Here is a 20235-nt window from a genome sequence, read left to right on the forward strand (position 1 = left end):
CTTACAAATTACACTTATGAACTCAGCAACTGTAGCGTTTAAATTTACTTACAAAATACCAATACTAAAACCAGCTTCTGACGATTGCGCATTCTAAGAGAGAATACTGAGCAGTCGTAGGGATTGAGATCATAAAGTCCGTTTTGTATTATTTCCATACTTTAAAACAATATAATGCAATACTTTTTTAAAGCCTTAGAATTATGAAATGTTGAGTATTATAAGGGCAAATTTTAATAAAATTCGATGATGATGTTTTTTTTTTAAAATTCAAGTCAAAGTTGTCACTTTTTTGACGTTTTTGAACTTATGCCAATTTGAGGCCATATTGAAAAACATAGGTCAAGTGAAGAGCTAAAAACTTGCCTGAAGTGATTAAAAGTAGCTGAAAAATACAGAGAAAAAAGATTCAGCCGGGAGATCTTTACGCATCTTGCCCTAAGGCTGCCCTGAAAAGTGCCTTTTTGGCACCGCACAGCTCCGGAAGCGAAATTTGCGATTTTTTACTCAGAAGATTGACAGAGAAAGAAAACGTTTTTTTATTTCTTCGTATAGTACAAGTTGTAATAAAGTACTGAAAAAATAATTATGCGCGAAAACAACTTATTGTGCATGCAGTGATGCTCCAAACTTGCAACCTTGAGAAGTGGCAAAAACGACATTCTCTACCTCTTGTGACATACGATTTTTTTCCGAGAAAACTACAAAGTTCCTTGCAAAACTAAGGTTCATTCCTTTGTGTGGACACATTTACCCATCACATATAAAAATATAATTGAAAACAAAAAATGGCCATGGGACCTCGATTACCGTTCTTATCTGAACATGCCCATATATATATATATATATATATATATATATATATATATATATATATATATTATATATATATATATATATATATATATATATATATATATATATATATATATATATATATATATATATATATATATATATATATAATATATACGGTTGACCTATATACAGTGTTGTGCGTTTTTATCGTGAACACTTTAAAAAATTTCCCCGCCTCAACCGCTGGCTCATTTGCCGTGAAACTGCACACAGAGCATGCGTATTATGGTAACTTTTGTATCGTAGCAAGTTTCACAACGGTGCTTACTTAGTTGAGCCGTGCATGATGCGAAAACGTAATCGTCTACGTAGAGATCGGCAACCAAACCCGCAGACGACGCTTTTTCGCTGAAGGGCGGCAGTGGCGGCATCTGTTTTGGGCAGTGGAAACCGTCACAACAAGGCCGCCGAGGCGAGCATTGCAAACAATATTCTATAAAAGGTAAAGCCTCGTTAAATCATTTGTTCTGATATTTTTCCGCTTAATTAGTCGAAAATGTTGTGAGCGCTTCAGTAGAAGCAGACGAAACGACAGGAACGGCATATTCAAACAGCCCGCGCTCCTTGCAACGCTCTCCTCGACGGCCTTGTCGTGACACTTTGCGCTACCGCAAACAGATGGCGCCACTGCCGCCCTTCAGCGAAAAAGGGTAGTTTGCGGGTTTTGGTTGCCGATCTCTACGTAGACGATTATGTTTTCGCATCATGCACGGCTCAACTAAGTAAGTACCGTTGTCAAACTTCCTACGATACAAAAGTTACCATAATACGCAAGCTCTGTGTGCAGTTTCATCGCAAATGAGCCAGCGGTTGAGGCGGGGAAACTTTTGAAAGTCTTCACGATAAAAACGCACAATACTATATATATATATATATATATATATATATATATATATATATATATATATATATATATATATATATATATATATATATATATATATATATATATATATATATATATATATATATATATATATATATATATATATATAGGACAACCGTCGCCGTAGCTCAGTTGGTAGACCACCCGACGCGATATTCGGAGGTCGTGGGTTCGGATCCCACCGGCGGCATGATTGTTTTTTCTGCTGCTTTATAAGTAATTTTCGTTAAGCGATAGATTAATCGAAGTATTATTATCCCACTGATCAGCACTACACATTAAAAAAATAAACATTCCCCTATGCTCCTTGGTTTCGGTGACTGTTGGCTCCCTTCATAAGTTTGTCAAACGAGCCCCTCATTTCCTTAACTTTGTCTGCTAATAGCTTAACGAGAGTCTCGGTTCTGGCAGTCTTCATGCCATAGGTAGCATAAGAGGGCTCTCGCACAGTTTCCGCCCTCGCCGTTAGATGACGTTCCACGTCACACTCGTGGTAATACAGGACGTGCTACGTCCGCCGCTATGGACGGGGGTGGTGCTGGTGAACAGTCTCAAGGTTCGCTTACACCCAACAAAAATAAATACCCACGAAAGCAGCAGATTGGACAGCCGTCGCCGTAGCTCAGTTGGTACAGCACCGGACGCGATATTCGGAGGTCGTGGGTTCGGATCCCACCGGCGGCATGGTTGTTTTTTCTGCTGCTTTATAAGTAATTTTCGTTAAGCGATAGATTAATCGAAGTATTATTATTCCACTGATCAGCACTACTCATTAAAAAATTACACATTCCCCTTTGCTCCTTGGTTTCGGTGGCTGTGGGCTCCCTTTATAAGTATATATATATGTATATATAAAGGTTACAGATTGCTTATAAAATGGGGAAAAAAATGTGTAAGGGCCTATATAGATAGATACAGCGGGGGCTTAGGCAAGCATGAAGGATGTCCTCTGTCTCCTTTGTTGTTCATGTTGTACCTGCAAGGGTTGGAGACCAAGCTATAGAGAGGAGCGGACTAGGCTTCAACCCTTCTTTTTTCAAGCAAGGAAAATGGATTAAACAGTCATTACCGGGACTAATGTACGCGGATGGTATAGTGCTAATGGCTGGCAACAAGGAAGATTTGCAGAATTGATAGGCATTTGTAGAACAGAGGGAGACAGATTAGGTTTCAAGTTTAGTAAGGAAAAATCTGCAGTCATGATATTTAATGATGAGGGCGGCGAGCATAGAATACAGGAGTTCACTCTAGAAGTAGTGGATGAGTACAAGTATCTTGTGGTGTGGATAAATTACGGTGCTGAGTATCTGACAGAGCATGAAAAATATGTAATGAATAAAGCTAGTAGGAATGCAGCTGTCATGAAAAATAGGGCACTGTAGAATTACAATGGGTATGAAGTGGTAAGAGGGATCTGGAAAGGGGTGATGGTTCCTAGCCTGACTTTCGGTAATGCGGTCCTGTGCATGAGACCAGATGTTCAAGCAAGGTTAGAAATTAAACAACGTGGCGAAGGGAGGCTAGCTTTGGGAGCACATGGCAATACACCAAATCAGGGGGTACAGGGTGATATGGGATGGGCGTCGTTCGATAGCAGAGAAACTAGCAGTAAGATAGCATTTGAGGAGCGATTGAGAAAGATGACGGAAAAGCGGTGGGCTATGAAAGTTTTCAGATACCTGTACATGTTGTAATGTAAGGAATGTTGGAATGTAAGGAATGTTGACACGAAATGGGGAAAGCGAACTAGAAAATTGACAATATCTGGACAGTAGTAGGGGGCAAATCAGCAATTAACGCTTAAAGGGACTATGCAATGAATAAAAAGTCGCTTGTGAATGTTTTCAATGCTTAGAAATGATGCTGAGAAGCATTTACACCAAGTATGAGTCTTCAGAACTGAGCCGGCAATTTATTCTGAATTTTTAACAGTGTTGTAGGCGTTACCGAAAGTAACTAAATACGTTACTCCTTATGTTAAAAAAAAAGGAACGCGTTACCGCCCTACGTTACCTACAAAAAAGGTAACGCGTTATCGTTACCGTTACCGGAAAAAAAGTACCGCACGTTACTTTGCCGTTACTTCATGACCATCAATTTTAAGTTTTCTTCATCTTAAGAACTTACGATAACAATTTTATTAAGCTCAAATTTCACATATAACATCTAGCCCGAACAACGATTTTGCGCGATATCCTGATTTAACGAGAATACTTTGCACAAATGTGCAGGAGCTTAGCAATGTTTTAGTGGCCTAAAGTTGCTTGTAGAGTTACATGTGTTGGATTCTAACTTTTTGGCACATGATGAAGCCATCTTCTGAATGTGGCATTAAACACAAAATGACACTCCATCATCGATTCTAACTTCACAAAGAAAACATCGCTGAACTCTCAACAGATTTAGAGTAATTTTGAAAAATGTGATGTCCCAAAATGCTCGGCATGCTTCCACTCTGTAGAGTTGTGTGTGAGAGTGGTTTGAGAAGGGGAGGTAGGCGAAGGCGAGTGTGTGAATGCGTGTTCGTGCAGGTTTTTCGTGCTTTATGGCTATTCCGTCTTTTTTATTTAGTTGGGTGCGTTGTCAAGGGCAGCTGTTTTCTGGCATGCATGCGAGCCCCAACAAGGCCTGTCGGGAGCACCTGTACATTTTGTTTATTTACATCACATTAGGTGTTCTGCACTTTTTTTTCTAAGAAAGGGGGCGGAGTGGGTCACAACTGGAACAAAAAGTAACTTGTAACGTGACGTTTATTTACATCGCATTAGGTGCTCTGCTCTTTTTTTTTCTAGAAAAGGGAGCGGAGTGGGTCACAACTGGAACAAAAAGTAACTTGTAACGTGACACCTCACGTTACCGAGAAATGTTAACGTAAGTACGTTACCCGTTACAGTTCCGAATTGGTAACGAGTACGCTACTAAGTTACCGAAAAAAGTAACTCGTCACCGGTAACGCCGTTAATTGTAACGCGTTACCGACAACACTGATTTTTAATAAGGGCTTTTTTTAAAATTCGCGGTCCGATTGGTGTGATCGTAGTGACCGATTTTGACATTAAAATCGAGAAAAAAGACGTCAATTTACCCATGACGTCTCCAGGCCACCACACGCTGTCATTCGCTGGAGCCATGGCTGCCACGACGTCACGGGCACACTTCCGGTAGCCGTGAAAATCGTCTGCTCGTGCCGCCGCGCGACCTTCTCGGGCAAGCGCGAGCCACGGCATTGCCTTCGCGCCTATGGTTTCAATTTTCCTCTGCAGCCTCCTTCTGTCGGGAGTTCCGGAGCCACTCGCAGTCGCTCGCCGAGTCGCTACTGTCGTCGCTGGCGTTCAGCCGGTACGGCGTGAACGCATAGGGCTCGATGCCCATCGCGGCCGTAAGAGCAGGCAGTCGCGCCTCGAGGTCCGGGTTAATTACTGCTAACTACAACAGACGACAAGCAAAGAAACCGACGCACGCCGCAATCACGCCGCCAACGCTGCTGCTGGGGTGCTAGGAGCGACAACCGGAAGTTGCAAAAGGAACGTCAGCGGGTGACGTATTCATAGGCAGGGCCCAGTCCCAGACCTGTTTTCTTTATCTTTTTTTTCTGGTGCCCCGCGTGTACGAGTTCAGGGGAGAGAGGAGGAGCATAATTTTTAATCGTCTATATCTTCGTTGTTACTGATGCTAGCTTAAAAATTCTTGCGTTGGGGTGACGAGTGATGAAATGCCTGTCTCTCGTCTGCTTTACGTAATCTTAATCAATTTATTGCATAGTCCCCTTAAGACAAATGTTTCCAACCAACCGACCGACCAACCGACCGACCGAGAGGCAGTGACTGCTGCAACCAGGGGCCAGATTACGCAACTGCCAATTAGGAAAATTGTCAAAAACTTGTAAAAAGGTGTCAATAAGCCTCGCTCCTATTGGTCGGTCGTGGCCGGCGGCCATTTTGCTTTTTTGCGTCATGGGTGGCAGCAGATTATGTCACGGAATATGGCAGAAGTGGTGACGTTGCACTGCAGCCGCTAATTGACAGTTTTTGTGACAGTTTTGAGGCCGTCAATTTGACCGTTGCGTTTGTGACAGAAAATTGCCGGACGAGCTGTTTCGACTCCTTTTTCGACTGGAGAAGCAGACGGTGGAGCGGCTGTGCGACGAAGTCGCCGATGAACTGGGAGGTGCGCGTGCGAGCACGTTGTCGGTGCGGCGGCAAGTGCTATATGTGCACTGCGGTTCTTTGCTACCGGCGGCTTTCAAGCTGCCGTTGGTAATGAGGCGTACGTCTGCATCGCACAACCGGCGATGAGCAAATGCGTACAGCGGGTGTTTGAGGCAATTTGTAAAGTTAGTGCGCAGAAGGGGTGGGTGCCGTCGTCACCTCTGTGACACACAGCTACATATAAATAAGACACGCTTATGCTGGCAAAGCCCTTTATTTTTCCCAGCAAATGGCACTTCGTGGTCGTCTTCTGTTTCCCAAGGGGAAAGAAACAAACAACCACACATCACATACTGCAACACATCACCCTTTGGCATTTTTGTCATCGATAGAAAGAGCCGAACAACACATACTTCAAGAAGTTGTCTTCGTCGATTTCGTACCAAGCGCTTCTTGCAAGTTCGCTCGGTAGCCTTCACTGCATTCGCTGAAATTTTTCTGCGCACTTAGGTCAACCGCACAGTAGCTCGATTCCAGACGCCCCGCAAAAAAACAATAACATGGCGTGAAACAGCTCCTTTCGTGCAAATCGGCCTTTTTACTGCCGTCAGCAAACCCCCGCGGCACCGAAAGTTACCCACCAGCCAATTTAATAGCACAATTTCGAACGCTTTTTGTTTTGCTTAATATTTTCGAACTTTAAACACAATGTTTTGGCAAAATAAATGTTATATAGTTATATTCATCGTTGCTTATTTCTTACTTCTTTTTACAAAAAAGTTTTGCATACGGCCCCTCGAATGTTCTGGGGCGCCGCCCTGCTATAATTATTGTCTGATTCCTCGTTGAGTCACGTGGTGGTCTCATCATTTCGTCATTTTGACGTCACTGTCCAATGCCTCCTGAAGAACATGCCTGAAGCGTAGGGGGTTTTCTGCCCGCCGTATATTTCCGCTGCACAGAAATATTTCCAAGAATAGAATCACAGAAGAAGGACGCGCGTCCGCCGTATGGCGGCGCTGTCAGATGACCCTCTAGCAGACGACACGCTTGCAGCACAGAATTTTCTGGTGACTGCCGTTGCAGCAAAAACTAGGGCTTGTGGTGCGCTGTGTCTGATATTGTTTGTGATATTTGTCTAGTGTTACCGTTTGACAAGTGACGCGTCGATGACTGCAGTTGCTGGAGGGAGTAGCGAGCACAAATGCATTGCTGTTGCGTTCCGCTTTGCATGTCCAGTCAGCGAAACAAGAAGCCCGGCGTTTCGTTCCATGAAATTCCTGCCGACTTAGAACTCCGAGAAAGACGGCTCAAGTTAATTTGAAGAAAAAACTTGGAGACAAACACAACATCAAATTATTCTGCAGTTTGTAGCTTGCATTTCCAGCCAAGGAAATGCTACTTGTAGACAGTTTGACTGCCCACCAAGACAGGGGTGGATTATTTTAGCCGACGTTAGCACTCCTAAGACTGTTACAGGGCCTCAAGAAGTTCGCCGATGTCATGCTCAAAGACCTAACGCATCTTCAAAGACCACTGGACACATGCTTGCATTACAACTAGTGTGAATAAAATCGCGGGTTTCCCTGCAGTCCTGACCTGTGAGAACAAGGACAGCGGCCACAGCGAAGCACTACTGCAGATTATATGCAAGAAGTTCATCAAACCATATCTAACAAACCATGCACTTGACGTAACGGACAAGAACGGAGTTGCGAAGATGTACAAGAATCCTATTTCCCGAAAATTCTTGAAACTGCAGAAAGAAACGATTTCCGCCGCCTTCATCGCGCCGACGCATGCCATTTTTCCTTGTAAGTGCGCTTGTGTCTGTGCCTTCAAGCACAGTTTTTTTTTTAATATTCACAAGTCGTTCGCCATGTCTGATACTTTCCTTGTTTCAGTTGTCATTTCATCAACGCACGCGCTTGTCATTTCGAGAAATCCGGTCAGTCAGGTCTGCTGTGTTACTCCCAAAGTCACTGTGCGCGTGTGCATCACACAGGAACCTAGTGAGCTGTGTTTCTTGCGGAAAGAATAGAGAAAAGGGGCATGGGTTTATATGAAATTCGTCAACGTTATTCAAGGAAGTACCATTCGGCGAAAGCTCGTCGGAAAAATGATCAGAAACAGCGCAGGCTGCAGGGGCCCTTTAAGATCTGCTTCACCCGATCGAAACATCTCTCGCAATGCTCCGCAGCAAGATTATAACAGACGCGCGCTTCGCAAAGTTCTAAGAACGTTAGATATGAGGGATGTGCCCCCTGCGGGCTAACGACTTCCCGGACAGATTACTGCTGACGCCTCCGGCTTCCAACCATTGAGCGCCATGCAGTCCTCCTTTCCCACGGGTCACCAGGCTACATTTGAGAGCTTAGATAATTCCGGACTTCCTCCTGTCCTTATTCTACCTCATTAATTATTTTCCCTTTTTGCTTGTCCGAAGTAGTTATTGATTTCTTGCCATTGGCAGTAGTACAATATACAACCATGAATCATGCAGTATAAATACTTATTTTGCGGCATTTCTAGCCACTTCAAGCAATTGTTGCAATATGGATGTTTCGTACGTCTTCACTTCGTTGTAAATCGTTCCAAGGTTACTGATTATGCAGCAGACAAAATGTCCTAACGGCATGATAGAACAGCGTGCAGAGCACGCTTTCAGATTTCGAAAACGAAACTGATGATCCTCTTGCAGTATTTTGTGGAAGTCAGGTCAGACTTTCTAAGCAATTGTTGCTCTCTAAGCCTTTAGAAAACATAATTTTTGCCATTAACAAAATAAAAGTTATTGCTCATTGCCTGAAAAAAGGATGAAACAGCATGTTCGGGTTCCGCGCATCACAGTCTCCCAGACATTGAAACCGAAATTGAGGGTTCAATTTTTAGCGCCGCCTAGCGGCCAGTAAGCGCAATGTTGTGGCGATCTCGGGGCCCATTGATATCGAGGAGACGCTTCAGGCATGTTCGTCAATAACTTTTTACAAAATTTGTCACAGTTGCGTAATCTGGCTCCAGATAACGCACGCGTTATTGGCGTTATTGCAACCCATGACGTCGAATTTGTTTTGAAAAAAGACGTCACGTCCGGCAGTTTCCTTTTAGTGTTGTTCGAGCCATGTTTGAGCCGAGCCGAGCATTGCTTTCAGTCGCTCTATGGCCGGTCGCCGGAAAGTGCGCGCGATCGTGTTGCACGTGAGTAATTTGTGCTTTCAATCTTTTGGTATGCACACACTGAGTGATTGCCTTTTATCTGACACTCGGCATTCCGTTGTAAACTTCCTTGTGCCCGAATATTTTGTGTTAGCAGATAGCCTAGGACTAGCACTGAGCCCGCTTGCCCGGCAGTGGACCCAAAGACCCGGAGGGAAAGACTCATCTGTTTTATCGTAAGTTCTGCTCAAAAGCTCTGTGCAGGTCTACGGAAAAGAGCAAGCGCTGAGCCTGTATTTATATTTTTTTAAACCTAGCCCAGCGTAACTCATGGTCATGTAAAACACGCATATTTACCAGCTTTTGCGTGCTCTCGTAAAAAGGCGGGGAGCTTTTGACAACAGTTCAGTTGAACCACAACCGGTTCTATTACTAATAAAGCCAGTCGTGAGTTGAACAAACCGTTTGTGCGATTAGTTTTATACGCGGTCTGATTTTTTGTGGCCCCGCGGCTGGGAAAGTCTGTAGAGTGTTAATTGCACTTTACAATTGTGTGCTGCGGTTACATTTCGCTTTCTAAAACAGGTGCAAAAGTTGCGGCGAGATAAGCGATTACGCTTTGGTGTCTGCAGAGAGAAACATGTTCTTCTTTTAAATTCATATTTGTTTCAGAAAACAGCACTTGAAAAACTGGCAGGCAGTTTTCTGGTATGCACGGGCCTTCCCGATTCCTGCTTCGAGTCCGGCGTTCGCTTGCTGGTGCAGAGGCTGAACAAATGGGACGTTAAAATGCTGAGGCAGCAAAGGTGCCACAAGGTGAGCCCTCCACCTTCTGTGAGAATTTTAAAATGAGTGCTGTGCCACCTGCATCGAACATCGGTTTTACGTGGGGAAGGTGTTTGGACCCAGGTGGCCAACTAGCATGGAACGCATGAGGCAACTGGAAAAGCAAGCTTCCTTTTAAGGTGTCTAATCTTAAGACCTTTTTACGGCTGATGCTGTAAAGAGGCCTTAAAGAGATGAACATTGTGGACAATGTGTTTGATGTCCTTTGACTGTTTGGAAGCTTGTGAGGTGCATAAAGCTCACAAGGCACTGTTGCAGTGTGCGACAGGTCATTGTGGTGATATTAGAAGACATAGTACCGCACAATGGGACAGAGAAAAGGAGCACACAGGATAAGCGCTCGTCCTGTGTGCTCCTTTTCTTTGTCCTGATGTGCTGTGCTATGTCTTCTAATATGCTATACCAACAAGCCCAAATACCACATTGTCAATATTGTGGTCATGATAGGCGTCTTTGATTTGGCTGCACTCTCTGCACTAGTTCTGTGAAGTTCCGCGGTGGTGCCTGCAGCGTCAGTTCAGACAGTTCAAGTGCAGTTTGGCACTGGCCGCTTCCAAAACGAATGGCTGAGTGCAGGCCCGATTGTCTGATAGCCTTGCTGTCGTCACGAAATTACAGCCAGCTGCATGCCGCCGACACCAACGACCTCCACAATCCTGAAACAGTTGGAAGAATTTTCAAGCAGCAAATCGCAGAGAAGTCTTACCATGAACCTTCTCTAGGAAATTGTCATTTCACAGAAAAAAAAAACGTTGCTTGTATACACACAGGCGACTTACGAATTAGCGCTGAAATGCTGCCCATGCGACTCGACGTGACCGCTTAGGTTTTCAATATGACGCCTCAAACAGTCACTCACCTCCTCCATGTGTAGGTCGAAGAAGCAGAGAAGCTATGGCACGTGTAATTTAATGAAATGATGACAGTTATTTGCTGAAAGGTTATGGTTTACGGGGGTTCAACGTCCCAAAGCGACTCAGGCTATGAGGGACGCCGTAGTAAAGGGCTCCGGAAATTTTGACCACCTGGTGTTCTTTAAGGGAGCATAGACACCTAACTTTTGGGTGCATGGTTTCTTCTATTTAATGTAATGACGCCACTGCAGTGGCTCAGTGGTTATGGGGCTCGGCTACTGACCCGAAGGACATGGGTTCAATCCCAGCTGCAGGTGTCGAATTTTGATGGAAGCGAAATTCTAGAGGCCTGTGTACTGTGCGATGTCAGTGCACGTTAAAGAGCCCCAGGTGGTTGAAATTTTCGGAGCCCTTCACTATAGTGTTCCTCATAGCCTGAGTCTCTTTGGGAGGTTAAACCCCCATAAACCAACCAATCTTTTTTGTAATGAAGTGTAAGGCATTATTATGCACAGATTACCATGTGGTATGCTCCTACGGCTGCTAAATAATTTATAACGGAATTTCTTTCTTGTGCTGCTTCAGTTTCAACAGCTGAACAATGACTGTGACCTTAAAGAGAGGTTGTAGGTCATGTGAGGCGTGAAAAACTGCAATGTAATTGGTGCTTCTACATTTGTTGTCATTCCTGCTCTTGTGGAAGGCTGGCTTCAGCACTGCAGTAAATTAAAACGATAAAGCAGCAATTATATCGCAGTTTTTCTATGCCTCTAATGACCTAAAACCTCTCTTTGACGTCACAGCTCTCATTCGGCTGTTGAAACCGAAACAGCATTACAGAAAAATTCGATTATAAATTATTTAGTGGTCGTAGGCGAATACCACATGGTGATTCATGCATTGTAGTGCCTTCGGCATCATTATAAAGAAGAAAATATGCCACCAAAATTAGGTCTATATGATCCCTTAACGTGCACTGACATCGCACAGTACACGGGCCCCTAGAATTTTGCCTCCATCAAAATTCTAGAGGCCCGTGTAATTTGATGTCAGTGCATGGTAAAGAACCCCAGGTGGTCGAAATTTCTAGAGCCCTTCACTGTGGCGTCCCTCATAGCCTGAGTCACTTTGGGACGTTAAACCCCCGTAAGCCATAAACCTTTCAACAAATTTCAATAAATAACTAGTGCCATACCTTCTCCGCTTCTTCAACCTACACATGGGCACCGCCATATTGCTGCACCGCAGCTGCGCTTCCATTTCGGCGAGTGCAAGCCAGCCTAGAACTCGTGCTGCACTTTTTGAACTAGTGCAGAAAGTGCAGCCAAATGGAAGAGAACTTATGATTATGTGGCTATTTCCTTTGCATTGGGTGGGCGACAGTTTGTCCTAGCCATTACATAGAAAGAAGAAACAAAGTAAACGTGGAAACATTCACTATTAAGACAACAGCTTTCACCTTGAAGTAACACGGTGGTTTGGGCTAGTTGGTTGCAGTTCATAATGGAGACAAGTTTCGCAGCATGAATAAAATGCACACAGAAGACAAGGAACAAACAAGACAGGACTGTGCTGCTATATTGTTTCTAGCACAGTCCTGTCTTGTTTGTTCCTTGTCTTCTGTGTGCGTTTTATTCATGCTGCGAAACTTGTCTCCATTATGAGCTTTCACCTGCAGACCCCAAATGAACAAAGCCTGCCTGTATAGTGAATAAAGCAACTAGGCTGTCACGGATCTATCAAATTGCAATTTTGAAAGTGGGCCTCCTGCTGTGAAACTGGCAACGTTTGTGCCCCTAGATACAGGCAGTGGCGAGAGGCGAGAAGCCACGGACGAATGTAGGTAGGACAGGTAGCTGAACGAGGAAGTAGTTCCCATAATTGAAGAATACATGGAAAGACAAGGATGAGACATGTTTATGTTCTTCCTTCTATGTTCGTCGTTTTGTTTTCACAGTTTAGGAGTAGATGTTTATTGTAGTTTTACTCTTTGAGAAAATGGGGAGGGGGTTGTTCATCTTGCGACATGTGGCCCAAAAGACAGAGCACAGGAGTGACTCTCACAACATTAGTGTTTGCGTTTTGTTCCTACTGTTCTGTGTGCTTGCACCCCTTGCCCCCAAATGAGGTATTGACATGATCTTACGTGGTGCTATGCTGGTAAAGGATGTGTGGTGCATGCATATTGGTGTGTGGCATTCAGATTCAAGCATCAGCACACGGCTTCTAGTGCAGTAGGAATTATGGGAGCAAAGGAACCTCAAAGATGTAGATGAATTGTTTAGCTCTTCAGTTTCCCTGTTCTGAAAAATTCTGTGACAGGAGGCTTTAATACATGTCAGCCCACCCCTCATGTAATACTCCCTTGTGGGCCTTTGAGGTACAAATAAAGAAAGAAAAGTAGTGCCCTTTCAAACAGTATAATTTGCAACTTTGGTGCAAGATTTTCGGTGGCCCTTTCAGGGAGTGTTTGCCCAGAGCTTGTAGTGATTGCTTAATGTCACTTGGTCCCAAGGACCAGACAGCTAACCAATTGCCCTTGTGCCTCTTGATAAGGAAATCTGAGAGGTCAAAATGACAATTTATCATGGCTGTGAACAGTAATGAGCTGGATGCATTGCCGAAGAGAACGAGGTCATCTACTTGACAGTGGTAAGAACTTTGGGTTGGTTAGAGCATAGATAGCTTAACATCATCTTCCATATCTTAATAGATGTGGCATTGTTGGCATGTGTAATTAAAAATTTGTTTCGATGTGTGTGGCTGGTGAGCTGTCAGCTCGGGCATGACAAAGTTGTAAGATCAACCAGAAGTACCTGTGCTGTTTGAGCTCAGGGTAAGAGCTTTGAGCAAGGCCACTGCACTATGTCCTTGTTGCTATTTGGCTTTCGTGTTGCTCCAACTTCCTCCTTCCCCCACCTCTGTTAGTAATGTCGCCATGGGGCCGAGTGAAAGTGGTGTGGTGTAATTAAGAGCAGTGGCATGGCCATAAGGTCCATCCGAACAGCACTGCGTAAGGCTTGTTTGCTGGATTGGCCCCGCAGTCAGAACTGAGGTGAGTTATGAGTGGGCCACTGTGGAAAAAGACAGTAGAGCAGCAAAAAACATGCCACGAAGGGTGGAGAGCTATAGTTTGGAGGCAACCTTTGATGCCTGTGTTGCCATTGTGGTCAAAGTAATCTGTGAGACCATCAACGGCAGCACCTGTTCTGAACGCATCGCGTAGCAGTAGATCAGAACTTCAATTTTATAGTTGGCTCATGGGCCTTACTGCAGGAGGTGTATGAATCGGTTCAGATTTCACATTGAGACATATCAAATTCAGCAACCTTAGTACTCACAGGTACAGTAAAACCTCGTTAAGACGTACCTCGTGGCACTGCGGAAAAAACTATGTGCAAAGCAGCAATATTGTCACGAAGACGACGAAGCTGGCAGTGGTGCGGGAACGGAAAGGTCGCATTATAGGCAAGTGGCCATTAAAATCATCTCACTGCCATCATTCATCGCCGCTTATTATTCGGCTGGTTGCCACGTAACAGTTGGTGTGCGATGCGGGGTATCATCCTCATCCTGGTCCTGGAGCTTTGGAGTCCTCCGCCTGCCATGATCGGCGGCTGTGTGCACCTGGTTCGCCCCGCCCAGCTGTGCCCCAGACCACCAGACCTGAACTGACCTCGCCGCTCACCCCAGCCCCGTCCCCCACCCTGGCCACATGACATGTTAACATGACTACGCTGGGGCGACCCGAGACGCCGCCCACACGTGAGGACACCGCCCCCCTGCCCATGCCATTCGGTGCGTCCAAGGCCTTCAGCCGTCGGCTCCTGGCGACCTGTGACCCAGAAGCTTCGTGGACCAGGATTCATTCACACATATCTTTCATCGTGGCGGTGAGCACTTCCCCCCATGCCATTTCTGTTGTACCGTCCTCTGAACCCATCTCCACTGAGCGCGTTTCTCCGTTGTTGTCTTCTTCTATTCACTATCAGGACGATCGCTTGGCAGCCCCGGGTAGTGTCACGAAAATGACAAAGCTGGCAGTGGCGCGGGAACAAAAAGGTCGCGCTATAGGCGAGCAGCCATTAAAATCATCTCACTGCCATCGTTCATCGCCTCTTATTATTCGGCTGGTCGCCACGTAACAATATGCCCAAACTGAAAGCAGCCTGAGTATATCCGTTGACCTGGTAAAAGATGATACCTGAGGCATTTCAAAGAATGCGCAGGTGAAACCTTTTAATCGCATGGCTACTATCACAGCCTCGAAGGCATATAAGCCAGGTCCAGTGTCCCAGCTGCTCTATTAATGCGCAGGCGAAACCTTTTAATCACATAGCTACGAGTGCAGCCTCGAAGGCATGTAAGCCAGGTCCCGTGTCCCAGCTGCTCTATTAAGCTGTATTTGAGTGAACAACCAAGTGTCTAGCACGCATGCGGTTTTTTCCAGCAGTACGGGTTTAGCTGTCTTCAGCTTCCATGTAGGCGTTACTTTCATTGGATGGCGTTTTGCCACTGATGGAAGCAACAGTGTCAATACCAAACTGGGCTGAAGAAGTCTTGGACTGCAGTGTCTAATACATCACCAATCATGCAGAAAAATGAGTGTCTACAATGCCTCCTCTGCAACAGAATACCTCCTGTAATCCTGTAAACAGGAGGTAGTTAGGAGTACCTGCTATATTCCGAGGCCTGGATTGGGAACAGTTGGGGATAAGAGTTAAGGAGAACACCTTAGTAATCTGCGATTCGCAGGAGATATCGCTAAGTCGCTCAAGAGATCAACTGCAAAGCAAGATCAGTGAGCAGAATGGTGGGTCTAAAGTATTAAAGGTGTATAGACACCTAACTTTTGGGTGCTTGTTTTTTGTTTGTAATGATGCGTAAGGCATTGTTATTCATGGATTACCACCTGGTATTCTCCTATAACTACTAAATAATTTATAATCGCATTTCTTTCTAGTGCTGTTTCGGTCTGTTTCAACAGCCGAATGAGGACTGATGCCAACATGTGCCTACAGGTCACGTGAGGCATGAAAAAAACTGCAATATAATCGCTGCTTCCACATTAGTTGTCCTTCCAGCTCTTGAGGAAGGCTGGCTTCAGCACTGCAGTAAATTATAACGATGAAGCAGCGATTATATGGGTGTTTTTCCATGCCTCACGTGACACAAAAGTACTCTTTGACGTCGCAGCCATTGTTCGGCTGTTGAAACCAAAACAGCATGAGAGAAAAATATTATAAATTATATAGCGGCCGTGGCCAAATATTACATGGTGATTCATGCGTGGTAGTATTTTCCACATCATTGTAGAGAAGAAAACATGCCACCAAAATTACGTGCCTATGCCACCAAAATTACGTGCTCTTCCATCTTCGCTGCAGAATGTTGCGCAGTCTGTGTGGCCGTAGAAAAAATAGAAAACAAAAACAGTATTATTTACACAGATTCCCTCAGTATACTTACAGCTATGCACTCCAGAAGTGCAGTCACTCCGATTCTTGGTGACATCATACACAAGATAGTAACAGCGACAGCTCGAGGACCGAGGACAAAACATAAAACTCTGCTTGGTTCCCAGTCATGTCGGCATAAGAGGCAACGAGAGGGCGGATTTCTGCGCTGCTAAAGCTCGTGGCAAGGAAATAAAAAAGTAAATATACCTTTTAAGGATTGCATGAACTTAGTACATTGTAAATTAAGAGAAAATGGCAGTCTGCATGGAATGGCGAAGTGAAAAACTACACTTGGTGAAACCGGTTTTAGGTGAATTTTAATCATATGTTCACCGGGAACGTTTTAAGGAAGTGATTTTATGCCGTCTCCAGATAGGCCACACGCACCTTACACACAACTTCCTGCTAACAATGCAAGGCAAACCTCTTTGTTAATGCGGAGATGATCTTACTGTTAATCACATTTTATTTTCATGTGTGAAACTTGAAACACTAAGAAAAAAAGTATTTTACTCAATTTTATAATGAATGCATTCCTTTTCATCCAGCACTACTCTTAGATGATAATGCCATTGTTAACATACCTTCCATTTTTAGCTTTTTAAAAGAAGCAGGGGCACTTGAAAAACTAAATTTTGAACCATTTGTTCACTTTATTGCTTGGTACATCTCAGCCAATTTCTCATTCCAGAGAAGGCTGAGGCTTTTTATTTGATTAGTTGGGCGCCTCAGGATCCTTGCCCAGCCAAGGATAGCCGCTGAGGCTACCTTACCTTCTCTGTTTTTTACCGGGCAGTTCAATATATTTAGGCCATCTACACCATCGACGATTTTTCATATTCCTAAACATTCTACAGAAAACCATTTCTATACCTTGAGCTTGGCGCATGATGGCCTTAGCTGCCTATGTGCCATAAAACACAACACACACTTTTCGTCCAGTGAGAAGGAAAACAGCTGTTGAAATTCCTGCACAGATTCCTAGTTGAAATGTGCCAGCATCTGTGGGTCCGTTACGGCCAGGGATTCCAGTGTGGTGAAACCCATGCACGAGAGTTAAGTGGGCCATGTCCCGTCAAGAATGCTGCATCTGGGGCAGCATTCCATGGCTGGAGGTGTCACAAGGGAGTGTGGAAGAGGTCGTCTTGTTAATGCTGTCACTCTTGTTCTAGCTTAAGCTGCTGTTCATCGATTTTTTGTGTCATTTTATGTTTCTCAACAATGCCACATCACGTCGTATGCCTTTTCATTGTCTGAACTGTGACAAGAAGAGCATCTCCACCGCAGCCGTGGCCTCGTGCTTGTGTGCTCGCCTTGACTACAGGAGGTCGTGGGTTCGATTCTCGCGGTCTCCGGTCCACCAGCCGGTTAATCCAGAACAGGCCCTGGCCTAGTGCTCGGCTCTCGAGGGGTGGACCGCGTGGGAAGGATAGCCTGCGCCTCAAAATTTCCGTCAAATGTGGGCGCAAAATTGACCTCACGTGGTTAAAACCCGCAGTCCAAAACTCTCGCCTTGTGCCAGTTACAAAATTTCATGAAACGTTCACTTCTCTAGCCTCACGAGAGATGTGCCATAGCACTCTCCGCTCACAAACCCTCTTCGAGCAAAGTGCAGCGGTATTTGCTCGCTACCGTTGCGGCTGGCTCACACACATCGGCAGGTGTGCATGACAGGTTATGGAAAAAATTGGCGGTGGTTTAGCTTTGCTTAAACCTGGAGTGACGCGATAGCTACAGCTGGCTGAGTGGAACTTGGTCACGTGATGAACAACGTGATCAGGCACGGCGTCGCGCCGCCAGCAGCTGCTCCGCACCACGTGACAGCATGGCGGTGCCGCCATGCTAAAGGCTCGAAATGCTACCGTAGTGTAGCTATCGCTACAAAAAAAATGGGCTTCTACCGCACAAGGTGGATTTAGGGTTGCTTGATGGCGGAAATTATTTCTGATCCGTCAAGGCATCGGTTTGGTCGAAGACCCTTTTTCCAAGCACCTCACCCTAGATGAGCTGAGCGCCATGCCGGGGGAAATCTTGTACCCATTAAAAAACCAGTGGGTACCCCTGGCGGCACTGGGAATTGAACACAGCACCTCCTGAATGTGAGGCGGATGCTCTACCACAAGGCCGTGCTTCGGTGCTATGATCTTCGCCAAAAGGTCGAGAAGTGAAAAGCCGAAAGATTGTCGTTCGGCAGCTTACAAAGTCAAGCTGTCATTTTTTTTCCTGAACACAGTTGTGGCTCAGACAAATTGTACCATTCTACATGATTTCCCCTCATTCATTGCGATGCTCAATAAGCTTTAGGATGTGATAAATGATGAGGAGGAATAAAATATTTGTGTGAAATGTTTCTTTTCATCATTGCATTTCGTGGAAACATGTTTGTATTGTAATTTCAAATATCTGTTTTAATATTTGAACTACTCGAAAATAAAGCATCTCACAGTACTGGCCGGCATTTCGAAAGGCCCTGGTATGCGCAGCATGTATACGAGAGCAGACGATGCAGCGGTCCCTGTGGCACTACTTTTGGAGCCCACATGACCAGGGTTGCTGCTCTTCCTCGGGAGGGACGTCGTAACGCACCCTGACACTCAGAAACCGAAATTGCTCAGTATAAGTAATGTGATAATATTTAATGCACATATTTGAATCGCGGAGCACGTACCACGTGCCTGGTAGGAGTATGCTATGTTTGAAACTAAGAACACTCCAACCAAAAATTTGGTGTCTCCGCCTATTTAAGGTTTTGGGTTTAGCATATGGAGCTTGTGACCTCCTGTGTGCCAGTGTCAGAAGCCTTTCAGGAACTTTTTCATTGTTTGTCTTGACTATTTTCATTCATCCTTGGTCTCTGCCTTGTACACACTTCTTTTTGTGTGTGATTTCTCCGGCGCATCTTTAACAATGTTCCTTTTATCCTTTTTTGAGGACCTTTCTAGTGTCCATACGCAAAGCCACTACAGGAGTGCGTGGGCTGCTGCTATAGTCTGTTGGGAGATGTCCTCATCTTTTTTTCTCTCATATGCACTCCATTTTTTGTGTATTTGTTTGTGGGCTTCTCTTAGTGGTTTGTTAGTTGCGTTTTATTGTTCTGAGCTTGCATACTTTTTTTCTCTTTTCATGGCATCCAACCCTGTGTATTACTGACACTAGTGGAGAGACTGCAGCAGCTGACCTTGCATGGCGCGGCATTCTCTGGTTCCAGGCTACTGGCTCAAGATTGTGCCCACAAGTCTGCACCTTTGCCTACAAGCAGAGTCGCATTAGACCCACATTGGCCAGGGCTTCCATGCCAAACAAAGTATTCCTACCGACGCGCCTTCTCAGTAATTAATGAAGCGTATGAATAAATGAGTAACAACTTCATTGGCCCTATAGAAAAAACGTGTCACAAAGCAGTTTTTTTTTTTTTTTAAGACCATACCCAGCCACCACATTGTTTCCTCCGAGTAACCTACTCATCTTTGCGGTAAGTGCTTGCCGTGTGTCGCATCACAGTCTGAAGTGTTGCTGCAGAACCGCATATTGCCTTCCTGTTTATGCAATTGCAGCAGAAAATTCTCCACAAAGGTTATGAGGAAAAGAAATTTCAACAACATGCTGCTTTGAGGCAACTACGAAAAGGGTGCTGAAGCCCAATGAAAATGTAAATCAGGTAATGAACAGGATGTTTGTGGGCACTGCACGTGTGTACTTTTAATGCGTAGGAGGGGACAGTTTCAACTTTTTTACAGGTGGGTAGCACCTTTTCTAATTGCATCACCACTGAGTGTGGGCTGCTTGTACCGATACCACCACCTCACTCAGCACTTGAGCATTGACAGTGCTAGGGAAGCTCTTGCTGAACATTGTAATCGAGGCCCTTTGAATTGAGTATTCCTTGTAGATATTTTACAAAGGCAAGGTAACTGTCCTAACAGTGCTACTGAGATTGCAACTCGTTGCAAACGAGGCGGACTCTGTAGCACTGGCCTCTTGCTGGCAGTTTGTGAAATTGGTATTACCCGAAACTGCGCTGTAAAAGA

The 20235-nt window shown here is 44.8% G+C and overlaps 1 long non-coding RNA gene across 2 annotated transcripts; it reads left to right on the forward strand.

The window, feature by feature from the left end:
- Nucleotides 1-8734: 8734 nt before the first annotated feature.
- Nucleotides 8735-19901, forward strand: LOC144112981 (uncharacterized). Of its 2 annotated transcripts, none has more exons than XR_013310566.1 (5): nt 8735-9090; nt 9206-9284; nt 9721-9864; nt 14291-14641; nt 19364-19900. It is a non-coding gene; the product is annotated as an uncharacterized LOC144112981 (long non-coding RNA). The 2 variants fall into 2 exon arrangements; XR_013310567.1 differs by having other exon boundaries at nt 8755-9090; nt 19364-19901.
- Nucleotides 19902-20235: the final 334 nt, after the last annotated feature.

This window comes from Amblyomma americanum, chromosome 1 (genome assembly GCF_052857255.1).
Source record: "Amblyomma americanum isolate KBUSLIRL-KWMA chromosome 1, ASM5285725v1, whole genome shotgun sequence".
NCBI classification, from domain to species: Eukaryota; Metazoa; Arthropoda; class Arachnida; order Ixodida; family Ixodidae; genus Amblyomma; species Amblyomma americanum.